Genomic DNA, 14,922 nt, shown 5'->3' on the forward strand with positions numbered 1-14,922 from the left:
ATTTCGAACATTAACATTTTTAGAGAAAAAGTCTACTTATCTTTTAATTTTAGTATTACAATTGTATATTTTTGAATTTCTTTCAATGTATTTTCAGTTCTACTATGTCTTTCCGTTTCACGCTAGTATGAATCTTGAATTCTCGTAATATGATTAAAAAAATAAAAAATACTAGTTGTACTGTACAAAAACTTTAATTACATTTACTATTACTTTAATTACAAGTAAGAGTAAACCTCAAGTAAACTGATTAATTGACATTTATAGTTGCTCTACTTCATAGCTGTCCAGCTTAAATATAAGCTTTCGTTTATTTTTGAACAGACTTCAAAAAATTAAAGTTTAATTTGTTTTTTTTTTTTTATATCTTCGCTGATTTTAATTATTCTTTGTATATAATAATATATTTCCTATCGAATAAAAGTGATCCCTTTGATTAAATAGCATCCGCCCATGAGGGTAGAAAATTGAGAAAGTTATCACTTGCGATATCTTACTGTGAATATATTATAGTAATATTTGTGTCTAACATACGCATATTTACATACATATATTATTCTTCTAAGTATTCGTTAATACGCTAATTCTAATATTCTTCCTGGATAATAAGCTTCTTGGGTGCCAAACATTTTATTTATACTTTATATGGGACATTACTCAACTTATATTATTTTAAAATATGATGTACATTATTTTTTCATGTAATTTACACCCAAGATAACCCAATCCCTGAGAGTCTTGCCATAGTATATTTGTAGATTATTCAGGGAATATTGTGGTTACATCGAACTACACTATTAATAATATATATTTGTTAAGTTTCAATCTATGTATTAAAAGTAATATCTAAATTTTGTTGGCATTTAACTCAGCTATAAAAATAAAAAAGGGATACGTATCAAAAAATTACAATAGAATATAACCCCAATGAAATCGTGGCTTCCCATTAATAATAACGTAAATGTATTCAAGATTAATGGCAAAGAATTGCAATTATAAGCTGTATATCAACGGAACAAAGTTTATTATTGTATGAAATGATACAATAGGTGTTTTACAACGTGACAATGGGTCGTACAGCTGCTTTGGAACGATACCCTTGGCCTTACTGATCAACTTTGGCGCCTTTTATCCTGTCTATTCGATCGCTGAATGAATGAATATTATTTATTTACAATACAGTACTTAATATTCTAGTTCTCTAGATGCAAAGTTGAGTTATTATTAGAAATACAATTAAATAAAAATAGGTACTCTTTCGTGTACTGTGTAATTGTTTTAGATCTTTAAACTATAAGTTATTGTAATGATCATGGTGACATTAAATATCAATAAACGTGAAATTAGTAAGACGTTCAATTTCTTACAGAAAAAGGTATTTATATTAACCTACCAAAACGTGTTAATATACAAGAATTGTTACTATCGATATATACATATATATGTACTAATAATATGTAAATGATTGTTACTATGAAATATATTTTTAGGCAATACAAATAAATAAAATAAAACAATGATTATTTATTTACATCGAGGTAATTAAATGTTTTTTAAGATATTGAAATACCGTGGATTGATATTTACTAGTTCATACTTGGTATATTATATAGATAACCAGTCATTAATGTTATTACATATTTTATAATAGGGTATTACTTTACAATACATCTAGTAATTTTACATCCGATTTCTGGCGCCCGTAATGTCATAATTCCCGGCAAAACGGCAAACTTCCTTTTAAAGTTTAACTACAGCAGTACACTCAAGCTCAACAGTCAACATTGTAACTCCGTACTACCGGTGTACACTGTACAGCTCAGTGGCGCGCAAGACTTCGTGAGAGTAGGTTATGTGATGATTTTGTGTCAATGAATATTGAGTGAGATGTCGTAAAAACTTATGTGATTTGTTTAGTTTTTTTTTTACTTACGACACAACGGTGAGTAGTATGCAATGAAATACAGTTTTATATGAATCTTTTGAATATATTAACATTTTTATTAAATCTTTGAACTTATTGTTTGCAACTTCCGAAAATGCAAAAGACGTGCTTGTAATGTAAATATTTTATTACACTGCTCTTAAATTTTGATATATGAAATTTCGTTTAATATGTGACCTGTGCACAAACTCTAAGCCTCGTGCTATTTTTTTTTTTAATATTTGACTACCCGGTTTTTTGTAAAGTAGGTAAATCAAAAATATATATTTAAGCTGAAGCTTAAATATGTATTTTTTTTGTTTCGAGTAACAACTTTTGTTAGTATTAATATTTACCTGGAATAGAGAAAAATAATAGATTTTAATATAATTATACTAATATCGAAAAAATATTTATTGTTTTAAATAAATAGTTCCTCAGCAATCTATGATTTAATTTTCTTATCATCATCACAGTCATATTATAAATTATAATACGACTACATATTACGATATTTTTTTTAACCAATGCCGTTACGCTCAACTTACTACCGTATGTCAGGGACAAGGGTTCGGATCAAAGCATGGTGGATCTTTGCTCCCTTCGTATGTTTCTTAAAAAAACAAACCATGGCCCGCGCATGCGCACGCGCCACTTTGAGTTTTGACCACCTGCCGCCATTATTGTCTATTTCGAACGCTGCACTTCCAAATATTACACAACATGATAACAGTAATAAAGTCATGTCGATTATTAATAAACTCTTGACGTACGGTTTAGAAGTATACGTTTTTAAACCTACCTACCTGTAAGTATAAATAATACTATGATAATTTTCATATAAGTAACATGTCATCATATGTTATTGTAAAAAAGAACTAGGTTTATAAAAAAATAATTATATTTCAAGAACATAATATTTTGGAAGAGGGCAATACTTAAAGCCGACATTACTCCTAGCTAATTTACTCACTGTACATTTTTATAAATGTTCGTGTTTTAAATAATAAATAATATTATATATATAGTTTTTAAAACAAAACACCATCAGTACCTGATACTACATAGAGTAAAGATTTAAGCAGTTTAATTGTGTGAGGAAAGTCTTTAAATGAATCTGACAATATTTATATATAAAAAATAGTCCTGTACTTCAATGGCAGTCTTAAACGTCGTAATACTGACAAATAAATCCTCTGCTTTTAAGGAAAAGGAAGCTTAAAAGCTAAATTCACGCTTCTCGAGCGTTTTTTGTTGGTAATCAGATGGTTAGTTTGATTTGATGCCTTTCGACAGTGTTTTGTCAAGATCCACATTTTTTAATTTATTTAAAATATTAGCAGACGTTAAACAGCCCACCTTACTAATAAGCGATAACCACCATCCATAGACAAAGAAATAATAACCAACGCTTACAACTTCAATACGCCCCAAATCTTGTTAACTAAGATGTTACCTATATTAGTTATCTTTAGATACAGTGGCTCACTTCCTTCATACCGGATACCGGAACCCAACAATACTAAGTACTGTTGTTTTGTGCCAGAATATGTCATGTACCATCTCAGTAAAGAAAGTTCCATTAAAAAGATTTTACTACACGTTCTTTCGCTACGTCAAACATAACGTGTTTTATTTTATAGTCTGTGCGTATTTGAATTAAAATACTACAGTATTTTTGGCATGGTTTTCACACGAAATAGTATCATAGGTCGAAAGTTATCACAATCAAACGACCTAAATAAGTTGATGCGCGAAACCGTGTCTAAAGTTTATCGAATACATTAATTTCATTCCTTACACTGTTGTTTATGATGAGTTTAATATTATTATTAGCATAGTTAACACTCGGTACATTTTTTTTTTTAAATATTTGATATATTTATACAAGTCAAAGGAATTATTAAACTTTTAAATTGAATTTAAAAGAGGTTTAGGTAAACATAATAAAATATTTATTAGGTACAGTTATTCGAGAAGTAATCAATAAGAGAGTATATCCATTTAGCATTTTATGCCACAGAATTTACTGTAAAATAAAGAACTGTCGGTGGTATGATGGGGGTCCGCTCCAATCTAGCCCGGATTTAGTCTTGAGTTGTTTCGCTGAATAAATTCTAAATTTTTATTTTAGTAATGCTTTTTATATCTCAAACCCATTACGATATATATGATAATACATTCTTAGTATCCAGTATATTTGACGACGTTATGTCTGTAGATATTATATATTATTATTGAGGTGGAAGACAAACGTCTACTCACACCAATAAAAAAAAACCTATGTTTATTGATGAAAAGGGCATTAAAATCCGCTGCATAGGTTCGTACAGACGATAAGCGGCGTTGTTTTATACTACGTAAAGATGGTGATGATTTCGTCCTGACCGATCGGATACGGATACGGATTCTCAAACGAGAATAGCCGTGTGCGACATATATAGTTCACAAGTGTTTGTACTTCAAATATATAGTATCGAATAGTGCAATAAATGCACAGACGAACTCTTTATTCCTACATTCCCAGAATCCAAAGGGACGGTTGAATGTTTTTCGACGCATAAGACTAGAAAACACTAAATAATTCTCAACTTCAGGCTATTATCGAGAATTACTTGAAATTCATATTGGTGTCCGTTTTACATTAATTATAATGTCGGTAATCTATTTATCCCAGTCCAGTCTATGATATCAACAGAAAACGCCATATCACCGTATGTCGTTTTTCAATATTTTACGAGTGAGATACGAAGTGAATTACTTCAGAATCCCAAAGGAACGATTTTTTTTTCATAATGGCGATGTATATACGTGTGTTGCCAGCAAACTTTGTATCCAGTTACATAAAACAATTAACTAGTATTAAGACGAATGCACTCTATGTGTGTTAACGCGTTACGTCACACTATAACACTAATTACAGTGAGGATAAGTGACCTAGATGTTTTCAAATAACTATGTTTACGTTAATTGCTTGTATAATATTTTAAAATAGCTTTAAAATTGACATATTACAACTAAGCTTCTTGAAACGAAACCTCAAAATGACCATTGATGTTTTTTTATTATTTTTTATTTTAATGGTCGACAATTTGTATATTTAGTAATAATAAGAATTAATAATGAATTTTGATTATCTATAATAATAAAAAGCGCGGTATTGTAAAATTTTTTAATAGTAAATCGTAATTATACAGCCCTGATTTCTGAACTTGCGTGAACTATTTGTTAGAAATCAGTCCAATACACAAAAATTATGTTTTAATTTTTTTAGTTTTTATAGTTGTTTAAAAGAGTAACTCTACTGAGTTTCTTGCCGGTTCTTCTTGGTAGAATCTACATTCCGAACCGGTGGTAGCTTTACTTTAAATAGTTTGTTAAATGACGATTCAAAAGTGCTTGTAAAAGCCTACATGAATAAAGTATATTTGGATATGATTGAAAAAAAATACTCATTGATTATTTGTTATTCTTAATATATCTCATAAACTTACAGAATACAATATACATCTATCTATCTTAATCTATCTTTTCCGATCTATAGTTCAGTTTCTCAGAGATTTTAGCCTTAATTTTTTTTTACTATAATCAATGATACAAACATACTCGTATATGAAACTGTAATAATATTTCTCTCAGATTTCTAGACTTTACTTTTTGCCGACATCTAAGAAAAGGGGTTATCAATGCGGTCTTTCGACCAGCATACGTCGCTGGTGCTGTTACTATATATAGATAAAACATCAAGATTTTTATTCGTTGAGTATTTATATTCAACTTAAATATGAATTTTACTCTGTGGTAGGACTTTGTACGAGCCAGTCTGGGTACCACCATTCATACAATATCACATTCTACCGACAAAAAGAAAAACTTTTTATTGTTGTGTTTCGGATCGAAAGTTGAGTAAGCCAGTGTTATTATAGGCACAAGGGACATAACATCTTAATTCTCAAGGTTGGCAATGAGGGTGTAAGGAATCATCAATATTTCTTACAGCGCTGTTTTCGATTGGAGGTGACTTACCTTCAGGTGAACCACTATCCCATCCGCCTACCTATTTAGAAAAACACAAATCTCAAAAGATAGAATTAATATTTCGGTACATCTCTCTAAAATAATGTTCCTTACTTACAAACCAACGCTAAATACGTGCACACTAGCGTAGTGTTTACTCAGGGCGATGGCAAACTACACGTCAAATAGACTATTGTAGGGTCACGTTAAGTCACAAGGGAAACGGGGATGGAAATTCTTAAGGGAGAATTTTGCCAATCGATAGTTTATTTCCGGTTTCACTAGTTATCACAAGGACGTTAGCTAACTAGATGTTGTATCCAATTATAAGGCACCATGTTAAGTTGGCTGTTTGCGTCTTTATTTCTATAATATTATAAGCATTTTGGCTGTAATAAAGGTTGTCTTGACCATATGTATAGTTTAAAAAAAACAGAACTGAAAAGGATAACTATTAAGTATTAGAAATGTTAATATAAATTATTCGAATAACGGTTTCTGAATACTGCGATTTTTTTTCTTTTACTTATTATAATAATCAATAATAAAAATATATTATTAAAATGGCGGCCAATAAAACAAAATGGCTGACAGTCTGACGTAATAGCTCAGACAGCTGGACGCTCGACAAGTGCTCGTATTTTAGTACAGAAGATGAATTGATCTCTTCAATCGAACAGTAACACATCGGTTTGGCGTTTCGTAAACAAAATTTTATTTCACTACAACCGTGAGACGCGTGATTTATTTTTACTATCGTTTCGGAGAAAAATATCGAGTATAATTTACTTTTTACGACTTAACGAGAATGCATCATTTGCGAGATGACGTTTTGAACTATAACACAAATACAATTCCACGCAAACCCGGTATCGTCATACCAATTTGTTTTTTTTTTAAAACATATGTTGAAAGATCACTACAGATACCTTATAGTCTTATAGGAATCGAAGAAAGAATAAAGATTAACAAACCTCAGATTTATGTATTCTATATAAGTTTCTAATATTTGGGCTGTATTGTACACTACAGTCCTAAAAATTTTTTCAAAGTCAAATATTTTTATGCAATATGGAAGAGTTACACTTGCTTATTCATAGTCAAAAATCCAACACCGGCTTGGAAAAGCACGGATCTGAGAAGAATCGGCGAAAGAACTCGGCGACTCGACGATATTTTTTTTTAAATGTCGTCCTTTACAAATTATTGTTTTATACAATAATAACTTTTTTTTTCGTTATTTGTAATATGCAATATTTAACTATTCAATTTAACTGTAATTTTTCTTCTAAAGTTCTCATAACTGTTTCGGTGACGTTTTTTTGCTAATCCATAATAAATATCCATAGATTGTTTAAGCTTTAGACCAATGATGAATGAATTCGATGTCAAATGTTTACATTGATTTAGCTTTCATCTCCATGTGGTTAGTTTAATAGCATATAGAAAATGTTACGCACCTAATATGTATTTTAAACATTTAGTGCAACACTGGTTCACATAATGTTGTCTTAGATTTTTGCGATTATTACACATTGAAATAAAACTAGTTTTAGTGTTCGTGGTCACGGGCAGACTGCCCGTGACCACGAACACTGCAAAGTGCTCGAAACGTCGGGATGTTAAAATAAAATAATTAATATACGCGATTAAATCCGTTAAAAAACTAGTTTTATTTCAATTTAGTGCAACATCTGAAATAAATTCAACGAATTATTTAATGTTAAAATATTAAACGATTCGCTAAATGATAAAAATCTATATTTATTATATAATCATTTTTACATAATACGTATAAAATTCGAAACTCACTGCAAGAACACGATTGTCAAATGTCAGAAATAATATATAATAATTATAAAGTTATAATGATACACATATCAAAATAGCGGATCACCTTAAGGCGGTTGTCAATATTTCACGAGTGCGATACAAAGTTAATTCTTCGCATACAGAATCGCACTATACTTTATACGTTTGATCATATTTTATTTAGACATACATATAGATACATGTTTTCTAAGAAACGCCATGGTTTATACAAATTGCTTAAAAATCAACCATTTATTACATCAATTGAATTTTGAAACAACAAAATATTTAATTCAGATATGAAAGCATAAATCTATTAGGAAAAATTATTATAAACTTCCGATCGTCTATGAACCGAGAGATTGTTTATTGCGACCTTGAAGCACAAACAATTGTTTCAAGACAATGTTTGCTTTAAGAAAATTAACAGTTTTCAACACAGATGTACTGAGTTTTCAATTTATTTTGAGTATATTTTTACCCACAACGATTCCATGGAGATTTATACAGTAGTCTTAAAATGTATCGCACGTCGACATAAAAATGTTTTAATCATACTGAAATTAGGTTAGAAAGATTTTAAATGCAAAATTATATACTAATTATGTTTATCATGTTGTATTATAAAAACAGTTAAGCCGCGTCAGTTTTTTAAATTGATTAAGTAGATTAAGCTATATGTCCTATTTAATGTTCCCTAGCACTGGCGTAACTAGCCTTCATGGCCCACGATACAAAAAAAAGTATATATAACCTACGAACCAACGAGTATCTAGTCGGCACACGAAATCTGAGTTTTATTAAAAGTAAATAATACTGAAATATTTTTTTTATTCTTAGTTTATAGTTTTAACGCAATACAACAAAAATATAGAGCTTATGTTAGAGGAGATAAATCTGAGCATTAGTTAGAGCTATTCATCGTTAATAAATAATATAGTTTCGAATTCAGGACACTTTTTCTTACGTTGTGTTTGGTACAACCTCTGGATGAGACCCTCTCCGTAAAATAGATATGATATAAAACAATCATTTGTGACTTGCCAGGGCGACCGCATTAATATAGCTTCGCTACTACTGTTTGGCTTGAAAAATATTGGCTCAACCAATCTCAAAGTGTAATGATTAAATTGGTTCAATGCGATATATATAAATGTTCTCGAAATCAAATTTCATCCAATTTCAAAGAGTTCCAAATTGCACGAGTAAGTTCATTTATACTCTCTTTTCCTTCACACATAGTCCGGTGGGACGACACTGATAGGACACTCATTAGCCCACCTAAAAAAAATCACAAGTATCTATTGTCATTTAACTGTGGAATGACTGATGAACGAGTTCTTGTAAAAAGCACGAATCACTGAGACTTTAAGTTAAATTTTATATGTTGCATAAGACATGGACTGGACTCCTTGGTTGAGTGCTTAACTTATGGCACTACATGTGACGAGGTCCTCAATCGGGCCTTTTTTCTAAATTGGTCCATTGGATTTCTTTCAAGAAATTTGCCAGCTGATCTATGGAAGTTATCAATGTTTATGTTGTGGAGTGTCAGAAAGCACAAAAAGCGGAACTCTCTGATCTTGTCTGATTTGCCGTGCCATGAGATGAGCGATAAATGCACCTGCTTTCAACTAAAGTATCTATCTCATGGCAATCGCGATCGAAATTGGTCAGGACATGAGGAGGATAAAATAACTTAACTAACTAAAAATATCCCATACGAGAGAGTTTATTAATTAAATTTCTATATAATGTTGAACTTGCGTCTTACGTAACGTCATTTAACTGCGTCACTATTTTCTATTGCCTGCATTTTTACCAGGTATTTGGATTGATGCCAAAATTGCATATTAATACATCATATACTGTCGGTTTTAAAAAAAAATATTTATCGCTCCAAACTTGACTTTATAATCTATTTTCATAACCATAAAATTAAATTAAAATTACTTACCTAACTACGTTACGTACTTTTTGTTTGCCTTTCCTATGAAACCGATTGAAATTAGCATAAAGTTCAAGCAGCCGGTTATATTAATCAACTATCATTAGTGACGTTGCAAAAAACCATAGATTATTGACCAGGGCTCTTAGCAAATTAGTGATGTCCGCAAACACTCGATGAAATTGAATTGACATCTGTCATTAACGTTATCGCGGATCAGGTATCGTGTTACGGAAACGACGAGACGTCCCTAACACGGGTTCGTTATGTTCTATATTAATGGCTTTTTGTTTACAAAAAAATATGTTTTTTTTTTTAAATATAAGTAAGTATATCCTAAATAAGTCACATGTCGTGTTCCGTATAAAAGGTTATATTTCAGAAAAACGGTTTTCACACAAATAGAACATCAGTCCAGTATTACATACGAAAAGCTATTTGTTTTGATAAGGACGGTTAAATTATTTATGAGGCGCTACTCAAAAACGCCCAAACGAAGTTTTCATACAGTCCGAACTATATATGTGACGTAACTAAGGCTCGTTATTGGTAACTTAAAAACGTTTGTACTTAACCGGGACTTAAGTATCTCAGAACGGTTGAATTCACTTTCCATAAATCCATTACAACATTTTAATCGTAATATCCTGAGTACAATAAATAACTCGATCTTGTACTAAAAACGTTTCATTCGCGACATTATATCTCAAACTAACCCCCTCCACATCTCAGTCGCATTCGATTACCAAACCCACTTGACCATTAATTATAAACTTCAATCCAATGGATAGACTGTCAATATTTGAATTAGATTATAACCAAGGTAATTACGAATGTAATTGTAACACAAATACACAATTGTCGACGACGCTATCCATATTTGTAATGACAATAACCCGGCTAATTTATGCTGGTGATAAATTAATTATTATTCAAGCAATAAAGTTGATAATACCGCCTGTAGGCTGGTTACGCTAATCGTTTTAACTCATTCGTTAGAAGTTACTTAACTCGAGACTTCGTGGGCGAATTTCAATAGTCCAAACTTTTAGTCTATTTTCTGGAAATGCGACTGTATCTTGGAATAATATTGCTCTGTTTACTGAGGCACAGTGATCATTGCATGCATGCTATGTTATGGGTCATGGATTCAATCACTATATGAGACAAATATTTGCGTTGTATGTTTAGGTCAGTGGAGATATTTACACGAGTTTTAGTGTGCGTGTTTACGAAGAGAAACGTTCATATAAAACACTATGTCACAATAAGCCACTTAAAAAAAAGATTGATGACGTCATTGATATCATTATTAATCTTGAAAAGATTTTGGGGTCTCAAAATTCCTTATATGATTTGACTAAACGTAAGACACTCCTCCGCACCAGATATCTATGGCAAGCGTATCTAAGATAGTAATTCTGAGTGTGTTTTTTTTTAACGTACATAAGTGATATAAACAATACAAACGAATCAGTAACTGCACGTCTTTTGACTTTACGGCAATAGATAATAGTCATATTCTGACCTCAAGGCAAGCGCGTTTAATACTATACAGCATAAACATGCGCGTATTAAATACCGCCCAGGCCGACTGCGGTCATCGCAAGTTCAATTTCACAGTAAAAAAATTTATTGACAGCCCCGTTACAATAATTATATTTATGGAACAGTTCAAACGTAAATAAACATTACGTAATAAATAAGACTTCATTCATATTTTACAACCTCCGTGATCGAGTAGTGTGTACACCGGTTTTCATGGGTACGCCAGTCGGAGGTCCCGGGTTCGATTCCCGGCCGAGTCGATGGTCTGGGTATATGTGGTACCGTCGTTACTTCTGATTTTCCATAACACAAGTGCTTTAGCTACTTACATTGGGATCAGAGTAATGTATGTGATGTTGTCCAATATATATATTTTTTGCGGCTTTACAAATGATTTTCATTTTTTTTTGTACCAGCGTGTTAAGTGTTGAGTTAAGAGGTGCTACCGGTTATTTTATGATAATAGAAAATTAACATAAATATTATGGATCATCAACTCACCAAATATAACGACTTCAAGGCACAAGTTGGTACATAACATAGATACGAATGATGGTGCAGTCGCTCGTTATCTTAAATATTTTTTTTATACGGTATAATTTATTTTACTAATTAAAAGACACATTTACATACAAACCAGCAAGTTCAGATACTTAAGTTAATAACAATAAAACATATATAGATTAAATTCTAAGAAATCGAAAGAGAATATAAAATAAAACAACACTAAAACATCAAAACCAAACAACTTGTTCAAGTAGGCTAAATCAAGCGTTTTTATTTCGCCATATTACAATAAAAAGTAAGTAATTTAGATTATAAAATACCAATATTAGTTGCGGATTTATCAAGAAATTAGAGTTCTTCATAATATAATGTCATCGTCCATTTATACTTATAAGTACAACGCTGCTTACAGCACAATGCTAGGGTAAAGGTCTTGTCATGAAATAAAAAAGTAATATGATTACGACATTGTTTCATCCTGACGTTCTTAATGGGTAGACGGACGAGCAAACAGTAGTGTTACTACAGGCACAAGGGACATAACATCTTAGTTACCAAGGTTGGTGTCGCATTGGTAATATGTGTAATGATTTATATTTTTATAATACCTACTAATTTCTACGGGCAATGATGATCACTTACCATCATATAGCCCTAAGGCCAGTCCACCTATATTACATTAAAAACAAACTATATATTTGAGTAGACCTACGTGACACATCATGTTACAGGATTCAACGCAAAATTACCACAGATTCGAAATGTATCTTCTACTACCAAAGAACCACATAAAAACTACATAGTTACTTTATATCGCAAATAAATTTCGTAAGAAATTTCCATGTCTGTATAGTATGTACAATTTAATATACATAATCTTCAAGGCCCCAATAATTCCACAGGAAAATAACCTTAGTATAATAATGGAATAGTTATCACAGTATTAGGTTTTCGCAGCTATTAGTATGAAGAACACCTTGAAATAAGGTCGGAAACAGGTTCTATTCTCTATATACATGTCTAAGAAGACAAGGCTGTATACTTGCTGCTCATCCCAACATTGTATGAGTAGACCTTCCCACTTCTTAAAGTTAAAATTTCCAAAATTAATTTCTTTGCTGACGTTATAAAATATTCCAAATATTACAAAGTATTTTTGGCAATTCTGATGTTGCTCTTCAAAAAGAAGATTGTGATTACAATATTTAGATTATTTTTCAATTCCCGTTCGTCACATATGTATACACAAATCACGCAATCTCTATTGGATGGAATTCAATTAAAAAAAACACGTTGATTGGTTATAATTTAAATTAGAAACAAAAAAGTTCGTATATAATGTTCTTAAACTATTTCCAATTCCAAAGTAAACGCCAACGATGTCACAATGCCCAGTTCCTTTGAAATATACCCACGATTCGGTGTGGGTATTATGACCGGGCTAAGGCTATATATTGACGCTCATTATGGACTCGTTAAACGCAATTTGTATTCAGCTATTGTTTCGTGCCCTCGATATCCTATTGCCCTTGACTTGATGACTTAAAGATGATCGTAAATTGTCATCGTATTCAGTTCAGAGAAGTATACAAAAGTATCTTAGTCAAAAGGTAGGCGGACGGGCAAATAGGACATCTGATTATACGTGGTCCGCCCATAGACACCAGCATTGTAAGAAATATCAACCATTCATTAAATCGCCGATGCGCCAAAAAAAAGGGAACCAAGATGTTAAGATCTTTAAGCATTTATACTGGCTCACTCACCCTTAAAATTTAACAATTTAACAATACAAAGGGTTGAACAGTATCACAGTTATTGTGTGGCACTCACTTTGCCCCAAATAAATTGTTGGTTTACATTAGAATGAGTGACGCTTGTGCTTACGAAATTTCTTAGTGGGCGTGAGACGACAATATAACAGTTAAGACAGTAGAACAAATTACCTTATATTAGTAATAATTATATGATAATTTAACGGGAAGAGGCGCGCCTTCGTGAGTGAACAGATCGATACCAACATCGTGGTAAGTCATGGGACATAGACCACTTCATTCAAATTTCGAACACTCTTACCATAACCAAAACATCAAAGCAGCAAAATTTTTATTGCCTTAAAGTTTACGATTATATGACCTACTCGTAGTAAACATATGTTTAACGTCTTTTTTCATAGTTTTAGCTTGATTGGAGTTGTAACATTTTCACTTCGAATGTGCCGTGCCTTCTTCCTTAATGACGAATCATTTACAATTTTTAAACTGTCATACTTTGAGTTTTTTTTTATTAAACAGTATTTTATACTATATTTAGCAAATCTGTACATTGCTTTATTATTATTTAATTTTGAGGTCTAGTATTGTTTGAGACGTTTAAAGCTTTATTTTTATTTATTTATATTAAAAAAATTTACTAAGATTATATATATTTTTTTTAGGGAAACATACAGCATAGTATAATACATACAAATAATACCAAAATAATTCTAACATATACCAACAAAGTTTCCACTGTTGTATTAAAACATGGAGTGAACTAAAAGACAAGTAATAAAAGTAACATATTATATGTCTTTAAAATTGTACAACGGATTTTTTTGCAGTTTTTTGAATAGATAGATTGATTCAAGAGGAAGGTTTATATGTATAATACATGCACAGTATAGTAGAGAAACACTGATAATTTTAGAGGTTTCTGACGTGATGTCGTAAACAAGCACATTTTTTTCGCTTACATTTCAAACGCTGGCTGAACCCTACCGTATAGATCAAAATAATATCCACCTATTGTAAGTATTGTACACCTTATAAAGGTCTTCCAAAAATGGTATATATCTATCTCTTAGAGATAACCCACAATAAACCTTCTTATCCATTACTTTTTACGATAAATAATGGCTTATTTTCAAAGCATTACAGCATTAACCTTATTGAATTAACTACATTTAATACATTTAATATATTAGATTAATATTGCCCTTTGCGGTATGAAATTTAAATGAATATATTCGAAGATATTACAGATTTAAAACGCAGGGACATAGCGGTTTGTAGTGCCTAATGACTGAAAAACTGTGAACGGTGTAAGACATTCTGTAGTATATTTTGTATTTGTATTGCACCCGTGCGAAGCCGGGACGGGTCGCTAGTTTATATATAGAGGTATA

At 31.3% G+C, this 14,922-nt stretch overlaps 1 protein-coding gene across 2 annotated transcripts in view; it reads left to right on the forward strand.

Moving 5' to 3' along the window:
- The first annotated feature begins 1,817 nt into the window (after positions 1 to 1,817).
- LOC125069501 (protein trapped in endoderm-1) overlaps positions 1,818 to 14,922 on the forward strand; it is a 47,073-nt gene continuing 33,968 nt past the window's right edge. For both annotated transcript variants that reach the window (XM_047679017.1, XM_047679018.1), the window contains exon 1: positions 1,818 to 1,942. The gene's annotated coding sequence lies outside the window, so the exon portion shown is untranslated. The remainder of the gene's footprint in view (positions 1,943 to 14,922) is intronic.

The sequence above is a fragment of the Vanessa atalanta genome, chromosome 15 (genome assembly GCF_905147765.1).
Source record: "Vanessa atalanta chromosome 15, ilVanAtal1.2, whole genome shotgun sequence".
NCBI classification, from domain to species: Eukaryota; Metazoa; Arthropoda; class Insecta; order Lepidoptera; family Nymphalidae; genus Vanessa; species Vanessa atalanta.